This window comes from Lissotriton vulgaris, chromosome 1_1, assembly GCF_964263255.1.
Source record: "Lissotriton vulgaris chromosome 1_1, aLisVul1.2, whole genome shotgun sequence".
Taxonomy (NCBI): Eukaryota; Metazoa; Chordata; class Amphibia; order Caudata; family Salamandridae; genus Lissotriton; species Lissotriton vulgaris.
In genome coordinates this window covers 2,103,186,653-2,103,213,550 of record NC_141685.1, presented here as the reverse complement: position 1 = coordinate 2,103,213,550, position 26,898 = coordinate 2,103,186,653, and the positions used below count along the sequence as shown (strand labels likewise).

The following is a 26,898-nucleotide window of genomic DNA, read 5'->3' as shown; positions in this document are numbered from 1 at the left end:
CTGCGGCAAGAACGAAGACTGCCGTGAGTGCAATGGCCATTAAAGGGACAGATAGATTGGCATCGGTCTCTTTATATTTCCAACTCCACTCCCTTCATCGATTCCAGCGTATACTCAGGTAAGTGCTGCAGCTGTTAAAAAAGAGCAGCATCGATCCTCCGCTCTCGGTCCCAGCTGCTCAATTTCCGTACCAGACCAGCTTCCTCATTTTTCGGAAAGCACGAGTTTTCATTAAGGGGGCAAATTCAGACACAGCTCCCTGCATGTGTGTGCTTCGTACGTGTTAAAATGAATGCCTGCGTTGCAATGTGTGTGTATTACGTGTGTTTGATGTTTGTCTGTATCAGCCTGCCTGCTTGTTTAATATGCACCTTTTGTGTTTCAGCATGTGTATTTTTGTGAATGTGTGACGTAGTGCGTGCCTGTGTAAGTTGTGGAAAATTGCAAAAAGCCTAAAAAATGTGTTTTAAAGCAAGTTCTTCGCCGTAAGGAAAAATAAATTACTGCCCGTATATTGTAGGTCCCATGTTGGTTCCAACTGCACCTGCGTGTATTCAAGATTCTCGACCAAATGGAACAGTTTTCGATCTACTGAAAAGTTGTTAATCAAAGAAGGCTAAACACATTTATTTATGTGAATATTGTTGAGCATTACTTGTGTCCTTGCAACTTGTCATTACTAAAACACTGGCAGTTTTCATGGATGCGTTTCAAAGCATAAGGATAAATGCTTCAAATAACTTAGCCGTTGTAATGCTGGCTCCTTATTTTGTTTGCTATTTGTGTAATTGAAAGGCCTGGTTGCCTGTGGCGATTGAGGTTTACGCCCTATTTAGGAAACTTAGTCCGACGCATTCCAACATCTTGCAATATCTACTTTCGCAAAATCGGCTATCATTCTGGTTTCGTTCCATGTGCATGGAATGTTTTAACTCGTTTGTATATATTATTGAGACGGGGCCAATTACGTATTCCCTGTTTTCGCTAATTTACCTTGACCGCTAAGATCTCTGTAAAAACGAAGCAGGTCTTGTTACATCTGCCACTATCGATCCCAGCCATATATTATCCAGTTACAACCTGACCTACTGCTAAAGTACTGAGGCAGAGGGATCGAGCCCTGAGATAAATCACATTAATTTCTCTCTTTCTCTCTTTCTTTCTCTCTTTCTCTCTTTCTCTTTCTCTCTTCTCTCTCTTTCTCTCTTCTCTTTCTCTCTTTTCTCTCTTTCTCTCTTTCTCTCTCTCCTTTCTCTCTCTCTCTTCTCTCTTCTCTCCTTTCTTTCTCTCTCTCTCCTTCCTCTCTCTCTCTTCTCTCTTCTCTCCCAGCATTCAACTGCCTTGGATCATGTGTTAAATATTTATAAGGTGAAAGCACGCACAAGTTGCAGTAACACGTGCCTTCCCCATTGATTGAGATCTTATAAGAGGTTTCCCCATGCCCTCTTCTCGTTTGAACTGCGGGTACTGCATGTGTCAACGAGGTATGGGATCCCTTTATGTTAAATTGCATCTCTTACCAAACTTCCAAACACCTCTGGCAAAACACTTATAAGGTCCCAGAGGGGAGACCTATTGGCTATGCCAATGCTTTTGCTTTATGTATTTGCCATTGTAATGCCTTTTTTTCATTTATAAAGCATTACATATTGCACAATTAACGTACAATACTACTAGCAAAGCTAATATCTTTAGCTTAATAAAAGGTGAAACCTATTGCATTTTTAACGCTTGTCCTCTCATGTTGGGGGTGCCGGTGGGCAGAGGGTAGCAGGCATCTGACTCTCTATGCATCTATGGGGATAGGTAACTTGATTTCCCGTCACAAACCCCAGTGTGAACATTCACTTATTGATAGTTCTTGTATTTCTCTCATAATGCCTCTACTTTGCTATTACTATTTGTCCTGAGCAGCAAGACTTAAGCATACACTCGGGCTCTCCAGAAAAGAAGTTGATTATTAGGTAATTTCCTCAATGGCCTTCAGTGCATGCCCAAACACTTCTTTGTAGTCCAAAATCTAGGCATATTAGATAGAAATTGCACCAGGTCAGTGTACTTTTTATGGTGCTTTTCTCCAATTAAATCTGTTAATCAGTTTGATATGCTTTGTATTTTATCTCTGAAACTTAAACCGCACACAAACTAATTCCTGATTTTTATATCTAGCAGGACATAATCATGGCTTCATTCAACGTCCTGTTTTTCACTTCCGATCATTCTGTGTGTGTTCGAAAAGATGGTGACTTCCTGCTTTTGGACAATCCCGGGGAAGTTCTTTGTAAATGGCTGGTCGAAAATGTAGATGAAGCTGGTTGGCCAATCACCGAAGAGAGAGATTTTAAAGCTATGATTCTGTTCCAATCATCTGGTAAGCACAATAAGTAAACCTTTATAATAAGTTTGCAACTGCAGAATAACAGTACAAATTACCAACCTGTTTCAGTAAAAACCTACATTTGTGATTAATTAATCCAATAATGGACAGTAAAAATGAACATGCATGTCCCCACATATGCCTTGGATTGCTCTCCAGAGACAAATGTAACACTTATGAAAAGGACTGAAACGTTTAGCTTGTGGCACTACTATAAGGCAGCCATTTTTGGATAAACTATTTTATTTAGGCAACTTTTTTCAGGAGGTTCAAGTTCAGGCTTACAATGTGTACTGTCTATTAAGGAAAACTTACTTGGTTATGGATAGATTGTACATTTGTCCTTTTATTATCAATACCTCTTTATTGATATATTATGGCTAGAGCGTGAAGATATATTGCAAGTGATCAATGTGTTCTTTTCTGTTTTGAAGTTTATATGTAAATATATATTTTTTTTCTCTTGCTTTTTTTTAGTGAAGAAACAGTGTGTAATGATTCAGGATATTTTTCAAGAGATAATTGCAAGCCATTCTGGCACAACAGAGGGTCTAAAACAGGTGTTACTTCAATGGGCACTGGAGAAAAAGCAGATGTTAATGGACTGTGGCAATCGGGGAAGCGCTGGTAGACTTAAGAGGGTGTTACGCGAACTACAAGAGGAAGAAATTGCAGAGAAAAGATGCAAGCACAAAAAAGCCAAGCAGAGTGGACTGGATTATTTAAGAGTTGGTAACAAAGCTCATGCTGAAAGCACAACTTCTCAGCCTGGTGATGCAAGTTCGCGGATGAATCGAAATTTGCCTAGCGTAGTAACGGTAAGTTTCAATTCTATTAAGGACACGGAGGCGAGGATTATGCTTTTCTCTCTTCGCTGTTTATTCACATAACACCACACAGCAGCCGGAAAAGCATCAAAACTGGAAAAAAAATCTTAGTATTCCAAACACAGGAATATCAGAAAACATCGTAATAACATTTTTAATAACTACAAGTCTCATGAGATCCACATTAGGCAGTCCTTTCTTAGTGTCCATAAATCCCAATATAAGGCGTCCATCCTGTGAACTCCTCCTCTTTCTTCATCGCGAGTCAGGCCAAAGTCTCAAGCATCTCGTTTCGCACCATCATTTCCTGGCGGAAAAAAGAACAGCGTGAGCTAAGCCATACCCGCTGGGTTCGAAGGCAAGAGAACAAGACAATGCCACAAGTCAATGACATGCAATCCAGAACAGTAATCCACATTGAAATTCGGAAAGAGATTACTTACACCAGTGCGGGCGGGATCTCCGCAGGAGGTATGGGTGGGATAATCCTCGCCTCCATGTCCTTAATAGAATTGAAACTTACCGTTACTACGCTAGGCAAATTTCGATTCTATGTCAGGACCGGAGGCTTCGGATTATGCTTGTTTAAAGCTTGTCCATCACCAAACTAGCAATATCCACCACCGGCTTAAAATAGAACCTTTTGAAGGTGGAATCCGAAGACCAGTCCGCAGTGCGCATGAGGTCTTCTAAACGTGCCCCAAGGGCAAACGCTTTCGAGGCCATGGCCCCTCTTGTTGAGTGAGCTCCGAACTGCCTCGTATCAATACCAGCTTCCTGCATTACCCAACGCACCCACGGGCTATAGTGGGGGAAGAGACAGCCTGTGAGGTTTGAGCAGCGCAATGAGTAACTGCCGTTCGCCCGGAGGGCGAAGTTCCGTCGTGACCTCCTCATAGGTTTTCAAACACTGAACCACACACATCTTAGGGGCATCTGCAAATGCCGGATAAGAAATAGACCTCGTAGCCGATTTCGTGCCGCGGCCCAAGGTAAAGGTCACCCCATCCGGGGAGAACGCTCTCGCCGTGAAATCTAGGGCACGCACATCAGACACTCTGCGACAAGACACTAAACAGAGGAGCATCGCCAGTTTAGCTGACAGTTCCTTTAAGGAGAGATACTTGTTAGGCTGCCAGGAAAGAAAAAGGTTCAACACCACGTTAACATCCCACAGGACGGAATATCGTGGTTCCGGCGGTAAAGCCAGACGCACTCCTCTGAGGAGCCGACACACCAGGGGATGTTCCCCGACCGCCACTCCATCCAACTGCACATGAGCTGCTGATATGGCAGAACGTATCGTGTTAATAGTCCGGTATGCTAAGCCGGCAGTAGAGAGTTCTGCTAGAAAATTCAGGATGGGAACGAGGCCTGCGACCATGGGATCCAAATCCCGTCGAAGACACCAACGAACCCACCTGGTCCAAGCCGATCTATACCTCTTGGCAGTGCTGCCTGCCCAGGCCTTGGACAAAAAGTGCTGAGCTGAGTTTGAAAGGCCAGGGAGCGACCAGCGTCGCCTGAAAGCCTCCATGCCATGAGGCGGAGAGAACCCTGGAGGAGGTGGTGAGGGACCCCGTCTGGATTGAGGAGAAGACGAGGAAGCCGGGGAAGTAGGATTGGAGAATCCCAGGAAAGTTCCAGAAGAACTGGAAACCACACTTGCGACCTCCACACGGGCGTCACCATCACCACGTCCGCCGTTTGACGGCGAATCTGGGCCGCAGCCCGCACTATCATGGAGAAAGGCGGGAAGGCATACGGTCGTTCCTGGCTCCAGTCTTGGAGGAACGCATCCGTCGCCTCCGCCAAGGGATCCGGTCTCCAGCTGAAGAACCTCGGCAGCTGGAAGTCCAGACGGGATGCAAACAGGTCTATGGAAAAAGGACCCCAGCATGCCGCCAGCCAGCGAAACACTTGAACATCCAGCTTCCACAGGCTGGAGTCTCGAAGGTATCTCGAGTGCCAATCTGCCACTTGATTGGCCCGACCCGGCAGGTATTCCGCCGTTACCGAGACCTGATGGGCGAGACAATAATCCCAAAAGTCTTTCGCCAGATCCGCTAGGGCTCGTGATCGCGGACCCCCTAAATGGTTCACATACCGAACCGCCGAGACATTGTCCATCCGCAGAAGGACACATGACTTCACCGAGTCCCTCGTCCAGCAGCGGACGGCGAACGAACCTGCTAGAAGCTCCAAGCAGTTGATGTGAAGTCGTGGTTCGTCGGACGACCAGGCGCCGCCTGTGGAGAAATCCCCGCAGCGGGCGCCCCAGCCGGCCCTGCTGGCGTCGGACTCGATCACCAAGTCCGGAACGGACCCGAAAATGGCTCGGCCGTTCCACGCCCCCATGTGGGCGAGCCACCAGGACATCTCTTCCTTGACCTCCACCGACAGGGGAATCAAGCGGTCGTAAGAGAGCCCTCTGCGCAAATGGTGCACTTTCAGTCGCTGAAGGGCCCAATAGTGAAGAGGGCCCGGAAATATCGCCTGAATTGACGACGAGAGAAGGCCCACTACTCTGGCCACCTGCCAGAGGGAGGTGTGCGATTTGGAAATAGTTTGCCGTAGCACATGTTTGATTTTGGCCATCTTCCTGGACGGCAAACTGATCGATTTCACCGAATCCACCACATAAGCCCAGGAACACCATTTGCTGGGCGGGCGTGAAAACCGACTTCTCCCTGTTGACAATAAAACCCAGACCTTGCAACAGGGAGATTGTCTGGGACAGATGAGCGGCCAACTTGCTCGGGTCCTGGCCCAGCAGCAAGATGTCGTCGAGATAGACGATCAGCCGAATCCCCTGACTCCGCAGGGTTTCAATGGCCGGGTGAAGAATTTTTGTAAAGCACCAAGGGGCAGAGGAAAGACCGAACGGAAGGGCCTTGAACTCTAACACCATGCCTTTCCAGCAAAACTGGAGGAAACGGCGATGCGGGGGGTAAATAGGAACCGCCAAATACGCATCTTTGAGGTCCAGACGGACCATCCAATCGTTCGGGAGCAAAACGTCTCTCAGCAGATGGATGCCCTCCATCTTGAAGTGGTTGTACACTAATAGGCTGGGATACTCACAATGTCAGGGCGCTCCTATAATGTGTTAGGGATAGGTAACTGAAATACTAATCGTGGTGCGTCTAGAGAAGGGGCAAGTACCCAACACCCCTGATTTTCTGTACACACAGAAATGAAAAGTCAGATATGTCTCTGAGCACTCAAATACAATAACATTTCATTTTAACAAAATCAGTACATATGTCTTCACATATTCCAGTAGCCCACAGTATTTAGACAAGTCAAAGTAAAATCCAACTGAATAGTGTCTCTTAATTCTCTTAGGATTTATTTTCAAAGTTCCATGTAATTTCCAAATTCCACAGTTTCTTCAATACATCATTCCAATAATGTTGGTACTGTTGTCAATACTTTTGCCGACACGTGTTTCGTCGTGTGTAAATGTCACACATTGACTTCCTCAGGGCTGAGATATTTTCCAATCCTCTCCAAGTCCAATCTCCTTTCCGGTGTAATTATAACAAATGTCAAGTAATCTCCTAAATTGCGTCTCACACCGAATTGTGCTCTTCTCAAAATCAAAAGAGCATCCAACTCCAAAGTTAATAACTCTTAGGCTGGGGACACCTCGTATTCTAACGTCCAATCTTATTCCCCAGTCACGTATATTCCAGCGTCAATCTTTAAATTCTAGTCCAATCGTCCATAAACGTAGTCTGGTTGACTTCAGGTTCACATATCTTTACCCATATTACAGCGGCAAGTGTCGTCGCTGTTTCTCGGCGTTCTGCCGAAATCCCCTGACTCCGCAGGGTTTCGATGGCCGGGTGAAGAATTTTTGTAAAGCACCAAGGGGCCGAGGAAAGACCGAACGGAAGGGCCTTGAACTCGAACACCATGCCTTTCCAGCAAAACTGGAGGAAACGGCGATGCGGGGGGTAAATAGGAACCGCCAAATACGCATCTTTGAGGTCCAGACGGACCATCCAATCGTTCGGGAGCAAAACGTCTCTCAGCAGATGGATGCCCTCCATCTTGAAGTGGTTGTACACTACCCAGCCATTGAACTCCCTGAGGTTGATGACTGGCCGTCTGCCCCCGTCCACCTTTTCCACAAGAAAAATATTGCTCAGGAAACCCCCGGGGTGGCGCGTTGTTCGACAAATAGCCCCTTTGCGCAGCAGCGCCGAGACTTCTTCGTTGATCAACAGCACGTCTGGCTGAGAAAAAGTTATGGGCCGAGGGGGCTGTAACTGGCACGGTTGGTCGTAAAACTCTATGCGGAACCCCCGCACGGTCTGGGGGAAACATGCCAACCTCTCCCCAATAACAACTTGATCCGCAGGGATTACACTCACCGTGTGAATTGTTGCCGCCGGAGTCGTTCCGAAAGTTTCCGCGTCCTCGGAAACGCTGACCTCTGGTGGGGTAAAAGTTGTTGTAGTTCGCAGAGGAGTTGTAGCCCCCTCTGCCGGAGCCATGCCCTTTTCTGGGTTGTTGCTGACCACCACGGCCGGTAGTGAGGCCCCTACCACGACCAGCCCCTCGGGAAAAACGCTGGTGGAAGACCCGCTTGATGGTTGACTGGGCCTTGTCCAGGGAAGTGAAGGTGGAAACAAACTTTCCCAGCTCCTTTATGAACGGCTCCCCAAAGAGACCACCTTGGGCAACAGCGCCAGCTTCCGATGAAGCCAAATCACCCAACTTGGGGTCCAGTTTAATCAGCAGCGACCAACGCCGTTCGGTCGAAAGGGCACAGTTAGCATTCCCCAGGAAAATAACGGCCCGCTGCGCCCAGTTGGACAACACCTCCGGGCATATGGTGCTGCCCGACACCTTGGCTTCCTCGGCCATATCTAGGATCTTGGTGAGGGGGCCAATGGTGTCCAATAGCTTGTCCTGACAGGAGCGCCAAGAACGGTCGATCCCCTTACGGGGGTCCTTCACGAACTTCACCATGAAGGTGGCCATCTTCCCATCTAGTTCCGGCGTCATGGCCACCTTTCCATCCAAAGTCGGGCGGGGGCATTCGCCCCCTCAAGCAACTGCGCGCCTCCTTCTCCAAGGGCTTGCGGAGGCGGCCCGCCACAAATTGCGCCACCTTGTCTCCAGGCGCCCAAGCAGCCGACCGTGGGTGCATGATTTCATCCGGGTCGAGCATGCCCGAAGTGTCCTTGGGCAACTCCGAATTAGATGCCGGTCGCCATGACCGCACGGAATCTTCGTCGTCAGTATCCGCGGGGGAAACACCCCCCGGGGAGGCCGGGATGGCATCCACCGGCGTCGAAGGGGTCTGAGGCGGGGGCGCCTCGAAGGCCGACCCGGACGCCTTAGCCAGGAAAGCGTCTCGTAGGCGCTCGAAGGCGTCCTTGTCCACGCCTTGTGCACCACTGGGACCCGCGTCCCCACGTGGCTTCTTGGCCGCCGGTGGTCGGCTAGGATCGTTGGCGGGCATCCCCGCGAGGCCCGGCGCCAACTTGGCACACTCCTCAACAATGCGGGCTGAGAGCCTGTCCTCCATAGGCCCAACGATTTCCTGCACGCAACGGTAGATCGACTGATCCACAGCCGCATAGAATTCGTCGTCTTGGAGGTATTGGTGTGACTCCTCCTCCTCGACGTAGTACCCCTCAGCCATGGCGTCCACCGCGCAGTAAAGAAGAATCAGGTATCTGAGGGTTCCGATGGCGTAGACAAACAGCCACGTGTGGGCCAACCGGAGGTTAGCAAGGTTTGTAGGCCGGCGGAACCAGGCAATCAAGAAGGCAGCACCAGCCTTCACAGCGCGCCGACCCTCTCTCCAGAGACCGGGCCGCACCGCCTCCCAGCGCGCTTGAGCGGGTAACACCCCAGCGGAAGCTGATGCAGGAAAAAGGTGCTGAAAATCGCCCGCAGGCGTCAACGTGGTCACAACCACCAGTACAGACCCCACCGGGGCGTTCAAGCACAGGACAGTACAACCCAAGAGGGCGTCAGGGTTAGGCGGCAGCAGGGCTCCTGCGACGTCGACTCCCCAGCGCGGCTCCAATCAGCGAGACGGAAGCCGCGCGTTGGCAGGCGAGACGCTACGGCGCCCTCTAGCTGCGAAATCAACACTGCGGAACACACGGGGACATCGCGTAAGGGGCGAAGGCGTCCCCGCGATGGAAGGGGCTCTGGAAGGGAAAAAACCCCACAGACCCCCAAAGTAATAGCAAGAGTCTATGCAAATAGAATACCAATATACAAGAAAAAACACAAGACCTCAGCAGACACAAAATTGTGAAAGAGAGGGAGAATAGTACTTAACTGGCTGCGAAGCAGCGAAGAAAGAGGAGGAGTTCACAGGATGGGCGCCTTATATTGGGATTTATGGACACTAAGAAAGGACTGCCTAATGTGGATCTCATGGGACTTGTAGTTATTAAAAATGTTATTACAATGTTTTCTGATATTCCTGTGTTTGGAATACTAAGATTTTTTTTCAAGTTTTGATGCTTTTCTGGCTGCTGTGTGGTGTTATGTGAATAAACAGCGAAGAGAGAAAAGCATAATCCGAAGCCTCCGGTCCTGACATAGAATTTGCATAAACTTGAAAACCTGGCCCTTTTAGCAGGGATGGCTAGTGTCCTTCATCAAAAATCCACAACTAAAACTGACGCATCAGACCGTGAAAATGAACTTGTCTTGGAGTCCCCGTTTAAATCCAAATATCAAGGACAAAAACATGCCTCCCTTTCACCACGTCATCCTAGAGTAATCAACTCATTCTGAAAATATAATGGGGCCAGTCTGATGTAATCCATAGCCATCCTGAAGCTGTCATAGGATCATCCAGGAATAATCCACACTCATCCAGAAATTGTCATGGGATCATTCCAGAGTAATCCACTTCCATCCTGGAGCGGTTATAGGATCATCATGGAATAATTGACAGTCATCCTTAAATTAGCTAGAAGCCATCCTGGAGTTATTCTCCCTCATCCTGAAGTTGTCAATTAGTATTCGTGGAGTTGTAAAAGGTAATCACGCCCTGCCAGTAGAAGTCATCAGAACACCATCCTACTGTTAGTTTTTGTGATGAGTCTAGGTTCGTCATCACATTTAAATTTGTTGTCCTACTGTCATACTTCAGGATGGCTTGGGATGACTTCCCCAGATGATTGCAGGAATAGCCTGACTGTAATCATCAGATCAGTCCAGAATGACTCCAGGATGATCTTTCTTTTTGACATGGGGTACGTCTGGTTGTCTACCTGGAAACTAAAAATAGAAGGACCACGCAAACTATACCCTATATACATTGGCCCTTTTTTGATCACTCAGATTATTAACCCTGTCGCCCTCGAGCTGAAGCTCCCTCTGAGTATCCCATTCACCCAGTTTTCCATGGTTCTTTACTAAAGCCTTACCTCTCAAACACATGGAATGATTCCCCTCCGCCCCCAATTCCAGTAAATGGTCACCTTGAGTATGAAGTGCACCTTGTCTTGAATGCAAAACGAACCCTGGGACGCTTGCACTATTTGATAGCATGGAAAGGATACAAGTCCTCAGAAAATTCTTGGGAACCCCCCCTACTTTGTTCACGCACCTCGTTTAGTGCGACAGTTCCAGGCCCGAAACCCAAAAAAATCGTCACCCATGACGGGGCACACTTTTGAAGGGGCTACTAATCATAACCATGAGTTCTTCTGCAACAGCATGCATCGGTTCATAAGTTAAACCCCCTCTCATACGAGTCTCTGGCGGATTCTTTAGTGGTTGAGTCAAGTTGTGCATAGATTGTTTACATAAAACATGTATTGTTGATAATATCCCGGGTGGCAAGTGGTAGGGTTCCCATGTTTTGTTTATAAACGGACATGTTATGTTATGTTTATTTTGGTAAAGCGCAGACAGCTGCCCCAGCAAAGAGGCGTCCCGGCGCTAGGGAACCTTGTAAACCTGCTAAGGAGAGAAGGGAACTGGGAACAGGAGCCTAGCATAGTGGGAACAAGTGGGTTTTAATTGCCTTCCTGAAGGCGGACAGGCTGTTGATGGAGCGAATAGAAGGTGGAAGGGAGTTCCAAAGCTTAGCCCCTAGGACTCCTGAAGGAACGACCTCCAACCCGACACAGTTTCGTTCGGGGGACAGTCACCAGATGTTGGCCTAAAGAGCGCAAAGCGCGCTGAGGGATATAGGGTTCTAGGAGGGGACGCAGTAGTTCAGGGCATTCAGCTTTAAGAATTTTAAAGGCAATGGTGAGGGTCTTAAATTTAATTCTGGATTCAATGGGGAGCCAGTGAAGTCTTTTGATGGTAGCTCTAGCGGAGCATCTACGAGGAAGGCCCACCACATCCTGTGCTGCTGAGTTTTGAACCCGTTGCAGGCGGGCTATCTCCGCTTTATTAGCGCCCAAGAATAAGCCACTAGCGTAATCCAACCTAGATAATATAGGGGATTGGATAATCAGTTTGCGTGTTTTTGAATAAAAAAATCCAAGAATTGGGTTAAGGCTCCTCAGCAGGCCCACACAAGTAGCTGCCACTTTCTTTGTGTGGGCCTGAAAGCTGAGCGATGGATCGAGCCATACACCCAAGTTTTTCACCAGGGTTTTTGGGGATGGGATTGGGCCCAGCACCGAAGGCCACCAGTGGTCGCTCCAAAGACTGGAGTTCCTTCCGAGGAGTAGCACCTCCATTTTTCCTGCGTTCAGCTGGAGACAGTTGTCCGTCATCCACTGGGCAACTGCCGCCAGGCCATCCCTAAATCTTGTAGCCGAGTTCGAGGGGCCCTCAGTAAGAGTGATAACTAGCTGTGTGTCGTCAGCGTACGACACCAGCGTGAGGTCCCACTTTTTGGCTACTGCAGCTAGAGGCTGAACATAAAGATTAAAAAGGGACAGGCTGAGTGCAGAGCCCTGGGGAACTCCCTGTCCGATGGAATGGGACCGGGAGATAAACGGAGGAGCTGAGACCCGAAAGGATCTATCCATCAGGAAAGAACGAAACCAGCCAAGTGCGAGATCACAAATCCCAATAGCCTCAAGGCGTCTTAGCAGGATGCTGTGGGACACCGTGTCAAAGGCTGCGCTGAGGTCAAGCAGAATCAGCGCAGCACTCTGACCGGCATCCAGTATCTTACGGAGGTGTTCGGTGGTAGCTAGAAGGGCAGACTCGGTGCTATGGCCAGGTCTGAACCCATTCTGGGAAAGGTCCAAGATGTTATTCGTGGCCATGTGGTGGGACAGAACGTTGTTAACGTGGGCTTCAGCTAGCTTGGATACCCAGGGGATCAGCGAAATGGGTCTGAAATGTTCCAGTTTGGTGGGATCCAGAGTGGGCTTTTTAATAATGGGAGTAACCCATGCCTGTTTCCAGCAATAAGGGGCAACAGCCGAGGAGAAGGAGAGATAGAGTAGCGTAGCAAGGGAAGGGAGAAAAAAATCCAAGGACTCAAGAAATTGAGCCGGTCTCATGGGATCGTTAGGAGACTTGACCTTTTTTGCAAAGTTTGGCTAGATCATCATATGAGATCGCCGGTACATTCGACAGCTTAATGTCGATGGCAAATGGGTTGTTAGAGGGGTTAGTAGGATCGGGTGAAGCCTGTGGAAAGGCACTATATATTTTCCTCACCTTATCTACAAAAAAAGCCGCAATATCTTCACACTATTGAGTGGAGGTGATGCACGAGGCAGGGTTACCACAATTTTGTAGTTTTTGCACTATTTTGAAAATGGTTTTTGTAGGGTTAGAGCTAAGGCTAATTTCTTTGGCGTAGAAAGACGCGCGTGTAGCGCGTATAGCTTTGTGATATAATTTCAGTTTGGACCTCTCTCCTCGGGCTGTTTGGGAGGGGCGGGGGGTGGCTATGGGTCCATAGGCGTCCATTTTGTGAATTGGGCTTGTTTCGTATAGCCCAATTGCAGCCCAACGTATAAATGCGTTGGGCTGCCTCTCCCGGCCACCGTTTTGCAGAAGGTTGGGGCGGGCATTGTCAGGTCACCATTTGCCTCATCATGTGTGTTTGTCGGCAGGTGTGAAGGAAGACATGCGAATGAGGAGCGTATTCCTGCACTCCTTCAATGGTATTCCACTGGTCAGGGAGGAAGATGTTCCGTAGAATGTTCAGATCTTCTCAGATGCAGCAGGCAGTGAGGGCTTTGGGGTGTACTGGCAGGGAAGGTGATGTACGAAGAGCTGGCTTTATCGGTGGAAGAATGGCGGACGGAGCATTGCCTTTTTGGAGCTCTTTCCGGTTTTGGTGGCTTTGACATTGTGGGGCAAGGAACTGGCGCATAAGAGAGTGTTGTTCAGGATTGACAACGTGGCAGTGGTGCAAGTTCTCAACAGACAGTCAACCTGGGACGAACAGGTGTTGAAGCTGCTGCGGGTGTTTGTTCTTGGTTGCTTGAGGCATGACATCGCCTTTAAGGCCCTGCATATTCCTGGTGTGGATAATGACATTGCGGGTGCTTTGTCTCGTTCGCAGTGGGAGAGATTCCGTGGGCTGGCCAAGGAGGCAGACAGGACACCAATGCCAATGCCGGAACAGCTGTGGTATGTAGGCGACGTAGGGTTGTACAACTGGTGGTAGGTTCTTTGCCCGCTTCTACACGCGAGGCGTATGCTTTGGCATGGGAGGAATTCTTAGCATCCGGTGCCTGTAGGAGGGTGGCGTTGTGGAAACACTCTGAGGATGTAGTCCAGTTTTTCCTTGGTTTGATGGATAAGGGCCTTACGAAAGTCACAATTGCTGGGAAGTGGGCAGGCATTTCCTTTATGGGCAAGCTGTTGTAGGGTTATGCCCCTTCTGCGGGGGCTTTGGGAAAGAGGATATTGGGACAGGGAACGGGGCAGGTCGGCCTTGTCTCGTAGCCCTGTCTCGTGGCAGATGTTGGTGCGCTTGTTGGCGGTTCTTCCTGCGATGTGCAGGGATGGGTTTGAGGTTTGTCTGTTCTCCACGCTTATGGTTTGGAAGTTCTTTGGGGATTTTCGAGTTTCGCAATTGTTGGGTTCCAGGTTGAAGGTTGGGTTATTGTGGCAGGATGTTTTCTTCGCGGAGGAAGGGCTCCATATTTGGTTAGCTAGCGCAAAAACTGATCAGAGGTGTCGTGGTAAGGGGGTTTGATTGGAAGCTGCTTCATCTGGAGCTACATGCCCGTTGCAGTGGACGAGGCAATGGAAAGGGTTGTCTGGCGGGGTGGCTGGCGCGCGGGTTTTTCATCACGCGGAGGGAAGCAGAGTGACCGATTATCAGCTGCGTATGGTGTTGCGGAAAGCATTGAAGGATTTGGGCTTGGACGGGGCTCAGTATGGGACTCATTCTATCAGGATCGGGGCCGCTACGTAAGCCAGTAATCGCGGGTGGTCTAGGGGGGATATTATGCGGCTGGGGCGCTGGTCTTCCAACTGTTTTCAGCGCTATGTGAGGAGTGATGCAGATGACGCGCTTGCGACCCTCTCCTTTTCATGATGCTTATATTGCTTTTCTTGTTTCAGGTTCGGTAGCGGGCCCCCTCTCCCCGGCCTTGACTATCTGGATTGTGGGGCATTCGTTTGTTAAGTGGGTCCAGGTGCAGGCTCGCCAGTGCTATTTCGGACGGATGTTGGGTTTTAATGAACGCTTTTTAGGTTTTGCCTGGCCGAAGGCTGCGCACTTGTGCGCAGGTGAAATCTATTGTTTACTATATGTGCTTCAGGAACGTCCCCCGGCTCCCATTGGCTAGCTCCATAAATGGAGGCTAGCCATTGGGAGCCAGATCTGTCCGTCAAGGCCGGACCAGATTCGGTGGCGTTCCCGCAATTTTTTTTCCCTCTCCACCCACTTCTGGTCGTCATCGCGGCGGTGGGTGGGTGTTATTTTTTTTTTTTCGAGTCGGTCTGTTTTCGTCTTTTTACAAGTGTCTGTTGTTGGAGGTGGCTGCAAGATTCGAGTTCCCACGAGGCGATCAGGTAAGGAGCATTTTGTTTATAATTGTGTTTTCACTTTGTAAATTTACGTATTTTGACGTTTTCGCTCTTAATGTCTTTTTTATTTAGGTTTCCTTTTGTTTAATCCCTTTCCCGACCCCCCCCTCCCGCTGTCCGTTCCCGCCCGCCCCCCTCCCGCTGTCCGTGTGTCTGCCCGCCCTCCTCCCGCTGTCCTTGTGCCTGCCCGCCACGTTTCTCAATGGCAAGAGATTTATTGACAAACATGAGATTCTAATAGGGACAAAGAAGTGAATCATGGTGTCTTCCATCCTGGAACTAAGAACAATAGAATCTCACGAGGCCGGAAGATTCTATTCTGATAAAGAGTACGAGGTTTGCTTTTAGCCTAAATCCTTTTATAACGAACAGCAGAGTTAAAAGGAAGGGCTGTTAAAGCCCATTGTGTACTGAGCATCTCTTTGTGAACATGATTTGATAAAATCCAAAGAACGAGGTTTTAAAATCTGATTGGTTCGGGAGTAGACTTAGGACTGCATTTTACAGGATAATCTGGCCACTGAGCAGCAATCACTATTGATGGCCGTTCATGCATCACTTCCTGTACTGACCGTTTGTCGAAAGCAGCAGCTCGCCTAAGTTTTTGCTCAGCAGAGTGGCGGCTTTAGCAATGGCCGCTTTATTATTTGTTTCCTGAGAGTGAATAGCTTCGGCGTTGCTTTATGTTGTGGCAGTTGTAAGTGTAGTGATTGGCTGATTTCGGGAGTGCGTCATTGCTTTGTGTCGGAGGAGGTGCTGCTTGACCGGCGTGTGTGCTCTGTGTGACAGGTCAGACATGGCGGCTCAGTGTATGCAAAATGGTAGCAACTAAGCTACAAAAAAGTAATTGACAGCATTTGTTTTTACCAAACCCTGAACAGTTTTTAGATGTCCTTATGTAAATTCACATCTGTATGCGAAGAGCGGAGGTGGGTGGCCCACTGAATATCTGAATGGACAACAGTTATAAGCTTGTTATCTCTGTCCACAGTCCTACTGCGGAAGTGACACTGTGTGCAGCCAGCACCTCTACATTCACCACCTCAATGCTGCCTGGCCTTACTTCCTTTCTTGGGTCACTTTTGGTCTAGTTGGTATCGGCTGGTTTAGTACTTGACCAACCCTAGGTAGCCTTACCTTGCGTGCCTGCTCTAGAACTTTGCAAGCATCCACGACGAAGGTCAGAGTCCTCATCTGGGGAACTTCGCTGACTGCAGACACACGGTTCCGGAGGTTCATGGCAAACTCCTGAAAGATTGAAAATACAATATGAATGAAACACAATTACACAGTAATACTGGTGGTAGTGTTTCTCAAGGAGAGAAAACGTCCGCACCTTCTGTTGATGAATATTTTCAATGGGCACAGTCTACGTGTAATATCAAAAAGAGGTGCACTGGGAACCTGGTAAGACACCCACCACCAGGGGTGTGAAACAAAGCAACTTAATGCTAGTATCAAGAAACAAGAAGATACCAAGTTACACAAGCACCCTCTAACAAGTCAAATATCAGGAAAATTAGCCGTAGAGCATTAATTATTTCAAAAAGTTTTTTTAAACACCAATATCAAACATGAATTCATTTGGAGTTGAGAAATTTCAAAGTATGGATCCAAGACAGTTGTTATACTTCAAGATCTTTATTTTAGACACATTAAAAGTTTTCCAGCTTTGCACTGCCGACACGTGTTTCGCCCACTCAGGGGCTTTTTCAAGGCTGGAAGCAATAAAAATTACAATAAATAAAAATAATAGATGTAAGCTAAATATATACAGTCTCCCTAAATATATACAATAGGATTAATTGCATGGTCTCATAGTTAGCAACATTTCTTTCACCAATCAACAGTTTGTTCTAAGAAAAACCACTAAAAACAAACATTTCATATTACATGTGATTTCATTTTAAATACCCTAACAAAGGCAAACAGTCTGTGTGACAAAATGTGATAAGATAGCATAACCAAATTTGATAAAAATGTGTCCCATAGCTATTTACAAAAGGTTTCACCATGTTCAAGGTTTCAATACTCAAAGTACACCACTCTTTACAAAAATGGGGGTGGTATAGTAATTCCAATAGTTGTTAAAGCGTCCTTACATCCACTGCCGTCCCACCATTATAATTTACAACACTATGCAAGTATCAACCTACCTATCTTAGTCAGACTAGAGAGGTCTGGCGGTCGGGAAGTTCTTATGGGTCAAAGGATGTGAGACGTGTCAGTAAAGAGTGGTGTACTTTGAGTATTGAAACCTTGAACATGGTGATAGTGGTTTTTCTTAGAACAAACTGTTGATTGGTGAAAGAAATGTTGCTAACTATGAGACCATGCAATTAATCCTATTGTATATATTTAGGGAGACTGTATATATTTAGCTTACATCTATTATTTTTATTTATTGTAATTTTTATTGCTTCCAGCCTTGAAAAAGCCCCTGAGTGGGCGAAACACGTGTCGGCAGTGCAAAGCTGGAAAACTTTTAATGTGTCTAAAATAAAGATCTTGAAGTATAACAACTGTCTTGGATCCATACTTTGAAATTTCTCAACTCCAAATGAATTCATGTTTGATATTGGTGTTTAAAAAAACTTTTTGAAATAATTAATGCTCTACGGCTAATTTTCCTGATATTTGACTTGTTAGAGGGTGCTTGTGTAACTTGGTATCTTCTTGTTTCATGAATGAAACACAACACTGGTCCTCTGTGTTTCACCCACAAGTCCTGCACAGCATCCTCTTCACGTGTGTGCCAGAAAAACTATTTTACCCAGTGCGCTCCACTAGCTATTTTCAACCACTGGGTGAAACTGCTGGAGGCATGTGCAATGATAAGATGCTTGGCTCTTTGGAGGTTTTTGTGACAGGCTGCACATTATAAATGTATAAATACATATTTACAAATGCAACGATCTCAAGGTAAACAGTTTCCTTGAATTAGAAACGGAGGAAGCCTTCCCGACCCCCCCCTCCCGCTGTCCGTTCCCGCCCCCCCCCGCCAACGGAGGAAGCCTTCCCGACCCCCCCCCTCCCGCTATCCGTTCCCCCACCGCCAACGGAGGAAGCCTTCCCGACCCCCCTCCCGCTGTCCGTTCCCACCCCCCCCCCCCACACCGCCAACGGAGGAAGCCTTCCCGACCCCCCCACTCCCGCTGTCCGTTCCCGCCCCCCACCGCCAACGGAGGAAGCCTTCCCGCTGTCCGTTCCTGCCCCCGCCAACGGAGGAAGCTTCCCCGACCCCCCCCCCCCCCCGCTGTAAAAAGCTGTATATCATGTTTGCGAGCCAGGGGTGTGCATTGTGTATTTTCCTGTTCATTGCTGCACTTGTTGACCCTCCCAACCAGAGCAGGAGGTATACCTGGGAGCAGGGTCTCTGGTGTTGTTAGAGTCAGCATTCATGGACCCCCGGGGCTAGGAAGTGAAGGCAGGGTAGAACCCCCTTTCAGGCCAGGGGCCCAGAATACCTGCCCAGCCTATCCCAGCATGTCTTTCACTCGCCAAAGCAAGGAAATATATCACACTTGTGACATCAGTGCAGTGTTCTTCTATTTCAAGGAACATGGTTATCCTAAACTAGTAGGGTCGGTCCCCTTTATACGTTTCATTTTGATATTTTTATTGCACATTGTGAAGTCTCATGGTTGTCTTCAAAGCACTGCACATGTTGAATATAACGGCAGTGAGTGTCACCTGGCAGTTTTTTAAAGCAATCTTTGACCAGGATAGTAAGTAGTGTTCTAGGTTGAATGGGAAGAGAACAGCCACATGTTAAACTGGGGCCTGAGGGAGCAAAGTATTTTCCACCATACTCGTTCTGTTGTTTCTCCAAATGTTTCGAGTACCTTTGGCGCATCTGACCCTGTTGCATGACATTCTCTAATGCACAACACAATGCTTGCCAGCAGGATTTTGCACGATGAACACATAAAAGTTACACATGATCGTGCATTTAATGTGATTATAATAGCAGTTGCAAGTGTGTGTGGGGCTCTTGTGTGGTGTGTGTGGAGGGGCTCTTGTGTGGTGTGTGTGGGGGGCTCTTGTGTGGTGTGTGTGGGGGGCTCTTGTGTGGTGTGTGTGTGTGCAAATGCAATACGTCTCGCATTTGCGACAGAGTAAGCTATTGGCATTGTAAATGATAATGCCATTTATTTATCTGTTTTCAAAACCAACACATAAATAAAAAGTTTGTCATTTACAATGCCAATAGCTCTAACTTTTCCGAAGGCGAAACCGTTGCATTGTAAATGCTTGTTCAATGTTGTGTGGAAAGGAAAAGGGGCTTGTTGTGGAGAGAGTTGGTTCCATCTTTGAATTCATGGTTGGTTGGGGGGCAATGTCCGGATGTTTTGTTACTGCACTTGGGAGAGAATGATCTTTGTGGGGTGAAGGGGGTTGTGTTGTTACGGGCCATAAAGCGGGATTTGGCTCTGTTAAAGGAACAGTGGGCGGGTTGCCATGTTTTGTGGACGGAGTTGGTGCCTTGGAGGTCGTGGAGGGGTGTGCGTAATCCTAGAGCGGTTGATAGAGCGCGTAAGAAAGTTAATTTTGAAGTTTCTCGATTTTGTAGGTCGTTGGGTTTTGGTAGAGTTTGCCACAGGGACATTAAGTTTGAGGCGGTGGAGTTTTTCAGGGGTGATGGGGTCCATCTATCCAGGTTGGGGATGGATCTGTATTTACTTGAGTTGAGAGAGGTTCTTTCCAGGTGCCGTATTTGGGGGTTCGTGAATGGTGAAAGGGGCAGGCAGGGTATTGGTGTTAATAGATGTTAGTTTTATAAGCATATGTGTGGGGGCGGGGCTCAAAGATCTGTTAGGGGCGGGGGAGGGGATGCGGGGTGAGTTATACGTCATCATTAGTGAGGTTTAGTTTTGTAAGGCTTAGCCGAGGAATTTTGTATTGTAATGTGCACCTGTTCTAATAAAAGCGGCCTTTTTCACACTTAGAAGTTGTCTGTGGTCTTCTCCCCCCCCGCACCCCTTCCTCCCAAAAGCCCAATTGTTTGAACAGTGCATGAACCTTGCTAATATGTGCGTTCAGGCTGTCTATGAATCATGGGACCAGAGATGCTGGGTATCACAGTAACGCCAGTTATTAGATACAGCCAATATTCATATCTAGAAATGGTGGGCTACAGCTAATAATATCGGTGTTACACTGAGCAGAAACATCCGAAGAGATAATGTGTAGAACCTTAATAAAATTAGAGAGGTCTTCAGCTTAACTGAGGTCATGTTGTGAAGTCTATTTGATTAACAACTCATGAACCAGGCAGTGTTTGGTATTTATTTTTTAAATCTAACAAAACATCGTGTGGCCTCAATTATTAATCGCAGAATGTTTTCATGAACATCACTTTTCCAAATATAAATGACTTGTGTGAGAAAAGCTATGAAGATTACACACACCGAGCTGCACTGTAGTAGAAGTTAAACAAGTACTGGCAAAGCCAAACCTAAAAATTAATGATAGCATTTCCCTTTCTGATAATTGCAGCATTGTCTGCCTTCACAGCAGAGTATTAAACTACTTCCTACGAAATCCTCTTTCAAAAATGTCTATGCAGTATAACACACGTACAGCATTCTGGCCAGCTTAAACACAAAGCGTGTGCTGTGTAAAAATGAGAACTCGTCCTTCTTTCAAGACGGTCCTGGGCGCAACTGATAACTTCTGGTGGGCAAATGCAGTAACTTTGCATGTAAGCGCTGCGGCAGTCTCCCTCACACTGCAGCCTTACTTTGCAGGGGGTGCACGTCCGCTGTTAATGCATCAGGGAGGATTAACTTCCCCTCCAGTGCTTATGGGGAGTGGCTGTGCAGCATGCGCAGCTTCCTTGCTGGGTAGGTTCAGTCCTACCACCGGTGATCACCGGACTTCCTTGCTGCGGGAGTGCTGAGCGGGCAGGTGCTAGGTGGCACTGTGGGCCGTTTGCCGCTGTCTGTCCGTTGTGTGGTGCAGGTACCTGGAGACATGAGCACCGGCCCGCAGTACTGCTCTAGTCAGGGGCACGGGAGGACTCTATAAGTGTGTTCATCCAGCTCTTACCTCCTTGCTGGAAAATCAGCGGTTAGGGATTTGGAAGAATGATGCACTCTGGAACAAACTAATGCCAGACTCTACAGGATGTGGTCATAACGGTGGGGAGTTGCCCTGCTCTCATTGGTCAGAAGTGACCTGGTGTTTGACCCAGAGAATTTTGAATAAGTATCTGAGAGGGGCAGAGCCCTCCAGATCTGCTGCTTGAAACTGATTGAAGCAAGAAGTGCCCTGCTGAAAAGATTTTGCTGTGCAAGGAACTCTAAGGCCTGACCTCTGAAGACTGCACCAAGTGAAACTGCAGCCCTGTGGATTACCTTGCTGCAAAAGGACTCTGCGGACTCCCTGCAAGCTGCAGGTTAACAGAGCTCACCTGGACAGCCCCACAAAGAATTCAAAGCCTGGAGTACCAGTGGATTCGTAAGGGTTTTGTTCAAGTGTTTGCGGAATTGAAGTTTCACACTTTCAAGGACCCTCTTGGAGATTCCAGAACCTTGGACTGTGTGTTGTATACTTTGGTACCCACAAGCAGAACTTCAGGAAGGAGTTCTAACTGGACCCCGCTTGCAGAAGAAGGCGGCCCACCGCAGTGGTGAGAAAATTCTTCAAAACAGTTTATAAAGGCGTGTTCCTGACAGAGAAAACGAAATGACTAAAAGGAGCACTGTTGGTTTCTAAGCACTAGAAAGTGACTAATCTTTAAAAATTCATATCTCTGGTTCCCCACAGTGGATGTTTTTCGTTTTGGTGTCATTTAAAAGATAAACCTATTACCTATTTTTATAAATTGGTGTTGGATTTTTATTTTGTGTTGTGTCTTAATTTTTTACTGAAATGGTGTTTTTAAATGCTTTACATACCTGTCTTTGAAGTTAAGCCTGTCTGCTCGCAGCCACGTTACCAAGGGTTAAGCATAGGAATAATTTTCCAAGACCTATGCTGATTACTATTATGCATTAGTGGCCTTATTGCCAGTGGCAGACCTACATTTGCCCCTACCAATAACCCACTTACCAACAGCCCGTCGCACAGCGGTCGCTGCGAGGGAGGCACAGCGTGCAGGGTCAGTAGCCGGTGCTGGCTTCCTTTCTTTGCCGCAGGGAAGGTGTTCTAAGGCGGGGGCGCCGCTGGGTTGGTCGTGCTGGGAGGCAGTATGAGCGTGGAAGCACCGATGCCTGCAGGTACCTCGTGGTGCGCTTCAGACCTGGTGGGGTGCTGGGTCCTGGTTTGCCCTGTGGGATCATCTGGATACTCCTTACATGCAATGGAGTCCTCCTGGATTGACCCACGTCAGCTAATGCTTCTGGCCTGAGTTAAAGTCCGATCGGTGCAGCCTCCTTTCTTGGTTCGCCATGACGGCACTTAGCACTGGATGGCAGGGTGATGCAGGCAGTGCTTATCTAACCTTTTGTAGCCGGCATTCAGTGTTTCCTGGCTACCGGCATTAGCACTACTAGCCGTGGGTTCTGTCCAGGGCAGACGACAGTGCCCATGCCTTCGCAGTCACCCTCCCCTTTTCCTCCGAATGGTGACCGTCGGATGTGGAAGAAACAGGCTAGGTCTCCACGGCGTGGAACCGCAGTGTCTCCCAGACACCTGGTGACTATTGTGTAGTAACTGGCCACGAGTACGTGCACCTGGGCCCTTTTATTGGCGGGGCCAAATCACTTGTGACACCTGTGATGGATGGGTGTGGGGGTGCATGTGTGTCCAGCCCTCAAGGGAGTAGCTGCGTCGCAAGTGCGACGCAGCTCCAGCAATGCTCTGGGGGGTTATATTCTTTCAATGCTGCCTCAAGCCATACGCCTGTTTCAAGCAGGCGCAGGGTTTTGACGCAGCATTGGCCTAAAAGTGACTGAATTTCACTCAGCCATTTTTAGGAGGCGTTCCTGCGCAGGAACGCCTCCTTATGGCGCAGGGCTTTACAACGTGACGCATCTCACAGATGTGTCACGTTGTTAATACCACACATCATGGCGCATCTTTTGCGCCGCCGCTGCATCACAAAAATGACACAACGTCGGTGCAAAAGAGGAGCAAGGGGCTCTAGCTCCATGATCTCTCATGCTAGTCAACTCTTACGAATATTTATGAAAAGTGCTTTTGCAAGCTTCGAATTTCCTATGTGAAATGGGCTACTAGTGTTGTGGAATGATAAGCCTTATTGCCATAAACCCAGCACAATTTACCAGTTATAATGTCGTCAGTAAAGTGCTTTCTGGAGCAAAATGACTACCACACAACAAGCAGTCTGGTTTACTTTAATTCCCGCACTCAAACCTGCTCCCACTTATAAAGTAGTTCCATTGGCCTTTTAACATGTGTAGTTCAAACAGTGACTTTGTTGAGAGCATGGTTGGAGCAAAATGACACAGAATACACCGTTTTAGGAACAGTAACATGACTAATGAGGTAAAATACAGCCACAGCACTGGGGCTTTCCTGGGACTTCTGCTGATAATTCCAAACATGCCAATGTTGTCAAGATGTAAAGAACCCCCACTGACCTTCATGGGAAGCTTCAGGTTACTCTCCAGGGCAACCCTCCTCTCTGCCCCCACAATCACTCAAGTAGCTGCTAACTAAGGAGAGAGATGAAATAGCTTAGATCGTCCGGCTGGGAAACTGCAGGGGTGACTTAACAGAGAGGCAGGGGAGTGCCGGGGAGTTGTGGGGTCCAGGCTGGCAGGAGAACCTGGGAACAGAGTGTCCTGCAGGCTTACCCCAAAGAAAGCATGCAAACTGGCGTTCTGCTCTCATGGGCAGGCGCTATTTCATCGTCTCCACTCGGCCGCTGAGGGGACTCTTCAGGCAATGTTGCATTGTTTTGTGTTCCTTTTCAAGAAGTGGAACACGGCTTGAAAGCTGTTTGATTCTGACATTTTATTAACAGTATTAATGTGCACAAATGTAAAAAGTAGAGGTGGGTGAGCCGCACCATGCAGAGCAAAAGATGAGCGCGGACGCCATACTTAAAGATAAAGCACTGTTTTGCAGCATGCTGTGCTGAAAGTGCTCGGTTTCAATGTGAAATAAGCATTGGCATAGCCAATAGGTCTCGCTTTTGGGACCTTATATTATATAATTATGCAGCACAATATCCTTGGTGCAACAACATCAACTGTTGCATAGCTAAACACTTATAAGGTCCCAAAGGCGAGACCTATTGGCTTCGCCAATGCTTGTTAATCTGAAAAAGAATACTTAAAACACGAAACAAAACGCTAATCAAATGAAGAAAAAAAAGTTACCAAACACAGGGTAAGAGATGACATAGTAGAAATATAGATAACCAGGTACAGACAGACAATGGATTATTGACATAGAGGAAGACATGAAAAGGTACTAATTCGGAGACTTTGAAATGAAAACTAAGTGCTGAAGAAATCACCAGCCCCTGATGTAAAAACCGTAAGACGGTACAAAAACGCTAGCTACCTAGCAACTAATAACTTAAGGTAACCAAAAAAGGATAGCAACACAGAAGGTTAACGTTGCCAGAGGTGAAAACCTTCATCGGGCTTGTAGGACTATACACAATGCTTCAGTATATAACGTTCAAAGGATCAACAAACTAAAATAATCACTGTAAACAAGTAAACTCCAAGAACACTGTCAAGTGCTACAATGGCAAAAAAGCATTATTGTGTTGTATTGGGTGCACAATTTAAATGCGAACTGAGTGTCCTACAGCGATAGGTACGGAGGGGCGCAGCGGGTCATACTCACCACAATCGAAGGTCCTCAGGCAGTGCCAAGTGCCCGAGATCTGCTGTAAAGTGACCCCGCAGCTCGAGTCCAGCGCTCACAAGTCCCCTTCTACAACCGCATCTCAGTACTACTGGGCCTGAGCCCAGCAGTAGAGCTGGGGTGCTCAGGAGGGCGAAGTAGAAGGGTGGCGCAGGTGGGACGGGCTTGTGACGCGTTTACAGGCCGAGTGGCTCTTGGCCAACAGCGGCTGCACTGATGATAGAGACCAGCGGGTCGGGTTCCCACGAATAAGGACACAGCTATAATGGGCAGCCAGTGTCTTCTAGCAGCTTCTAAACGAGCAACAGACAAAGTTACAAAGGGAACAGTCAGATACTTATTCCACCTATTTAGGGAAGAAGTGTTTCAATGTCCGAAAGACATGACGACGATTGCATATAAATTGTAAAAAATATAATTGTTAATAGATCAAATGAAGTTCGTCCTTTGCAGTTGAAGCATTGAAAAGTAACAGGCTATGGGTGTTACGTGTATGCAAAATAGGGTGATGCTCCTGAGCCCAGAAGCAGCAGCAGTCTTGACAATGACGTAGTAGTTTTTATTTTTATGTTTTCGAATTATTCAGTAAAACGTGATTTTGCATCATACAATAAATAACTGTAAAAGGTTAATGTATGTACAGCATAAAAGAAAAAAAGTTTTCAATGCTTTCCTGCGGTGGGTTAATAATTAGTAAATGAAACATCCATTCCAAGATCAAGAGACGTGCTCTGTATTGGGGGAGAGAGAAGAGTTGAAGGCGGGCAAGACGGAGAGGCGGCGCGAGGCGCACGCGCTTGTGTGCGTAACCGCACGCTCCAAGCCTCACAAAAAGTTGTGGTCGGCTTTTTGAAGCCCACTAACTAAAAGTCTCGCCAGAGTAGCGCATGCGCTGGCTCAGGCGAGACGTAAAAAGGGAAATGTAGTGGCTGCAGCCAAACAAGAGATATTGAGGTACCATTCAATGAGTGCACCGAACAAACGATAAATGAATCCAAGAGTAACAGCACATGTAACAGGGCAGTTGCCTCAAACGTGAAACCACACTGAAAGGCGGGATACAGAGCAGCGTTTCACCAATAAAAAGAAAGCAATTTAGAAAGGCCTAGGAAGCCACACATGAAAAGTTGTGGGCATGGCCTAAGCCCACAGAGGGATAACAGCATGCCTTGCAGAGCAGCGCATGCAGGCTGCCTCTAGGCTCGACCTAAAAACAGGGTTACCCTAACTGGCTTAAAAGATATGACTAAGTAAGCAAAAGTATGGAGCTCATGTTGTAGTAGCATAAGTTGTTGTCATTTACCTTATGTATATATTGAATAATACTTTATTTCTTTCATTACATAATGAGCGCAGCATATTGGGCATGTACAGGGTACAGTTACCAACCATGAAGTGTCTGACAGAAAAATATTCTTAATATTGTTATTAGGCATGTGTTATAGCATGTAGTGTAAAACTGTCATTGATATTCTTTTAACAGATATATGTATTTGGAGTGTACTGTATAGGGTTGTAAGTGAGTCTAGTTTTACACACTAATTGTTTATTCTCCTCCCCAGATAGTCAAGGACTGTGTCACTGAACAACAGTTATCAAGATGCAACACAGTCACCTCCCTGAAAAAGTAACTCTGATAAATAAATTAAACTCCTGGCATCCATGCGCACTGTGGTCCACTGCAGTTTGTTTCTTCTCTTTCTCTCTCTCCTAATACCCTTCCACTTGTGACCTTCCCTGGTACAGTACGAACATATTGTCATTGCTGCCGGGCAAGGTTTTAGGGGTTGTTGGGTCCAGTCGTCTCTGCCGAGGAATAGTCTAGAGTTCAGGTGAGTGGCTTTGTGACAGGTTGGTGCAAAATGCGGAAGGGAAGATTGTTGTTCTCCAGGTGTTCTGTAGTTGGCAGTTGAAAGCCTTCTTAAGGATTTTGGTAGGTAAGAG

The 26,898-nt window shown here is 47.5% G+C and overlaps 1 long non-coding RNA gene across 2 annotated transcripts; it reads left to right on the top strand.

Moving 5' to 3' along the window:
- The first annotated feature begins 12 nt into the window (after positions 1-12).
- On the top strand, positions 13-26,621 carry LOC147751659 (uncharacterized). 2 transcript variants are annotated; one of them, XR_015300078.1, is made up of 3 exons: positions 13-118; positions 2,170-2,371; positions 26,517-26,621. It is a non-coding gene; the product is annotated as an uncharacterized LOC147751659 (long non-coding RNA). The 2 variants fall into 2 exon arrangements; XR_015300079.1 differs by lacking the exon at positions 26,517-26,621 and adding an exon at positions 2,855-3,087.
- The last annotated feature ends 277 nt before the right edge of the window (positions 26,622-26,898 follow it).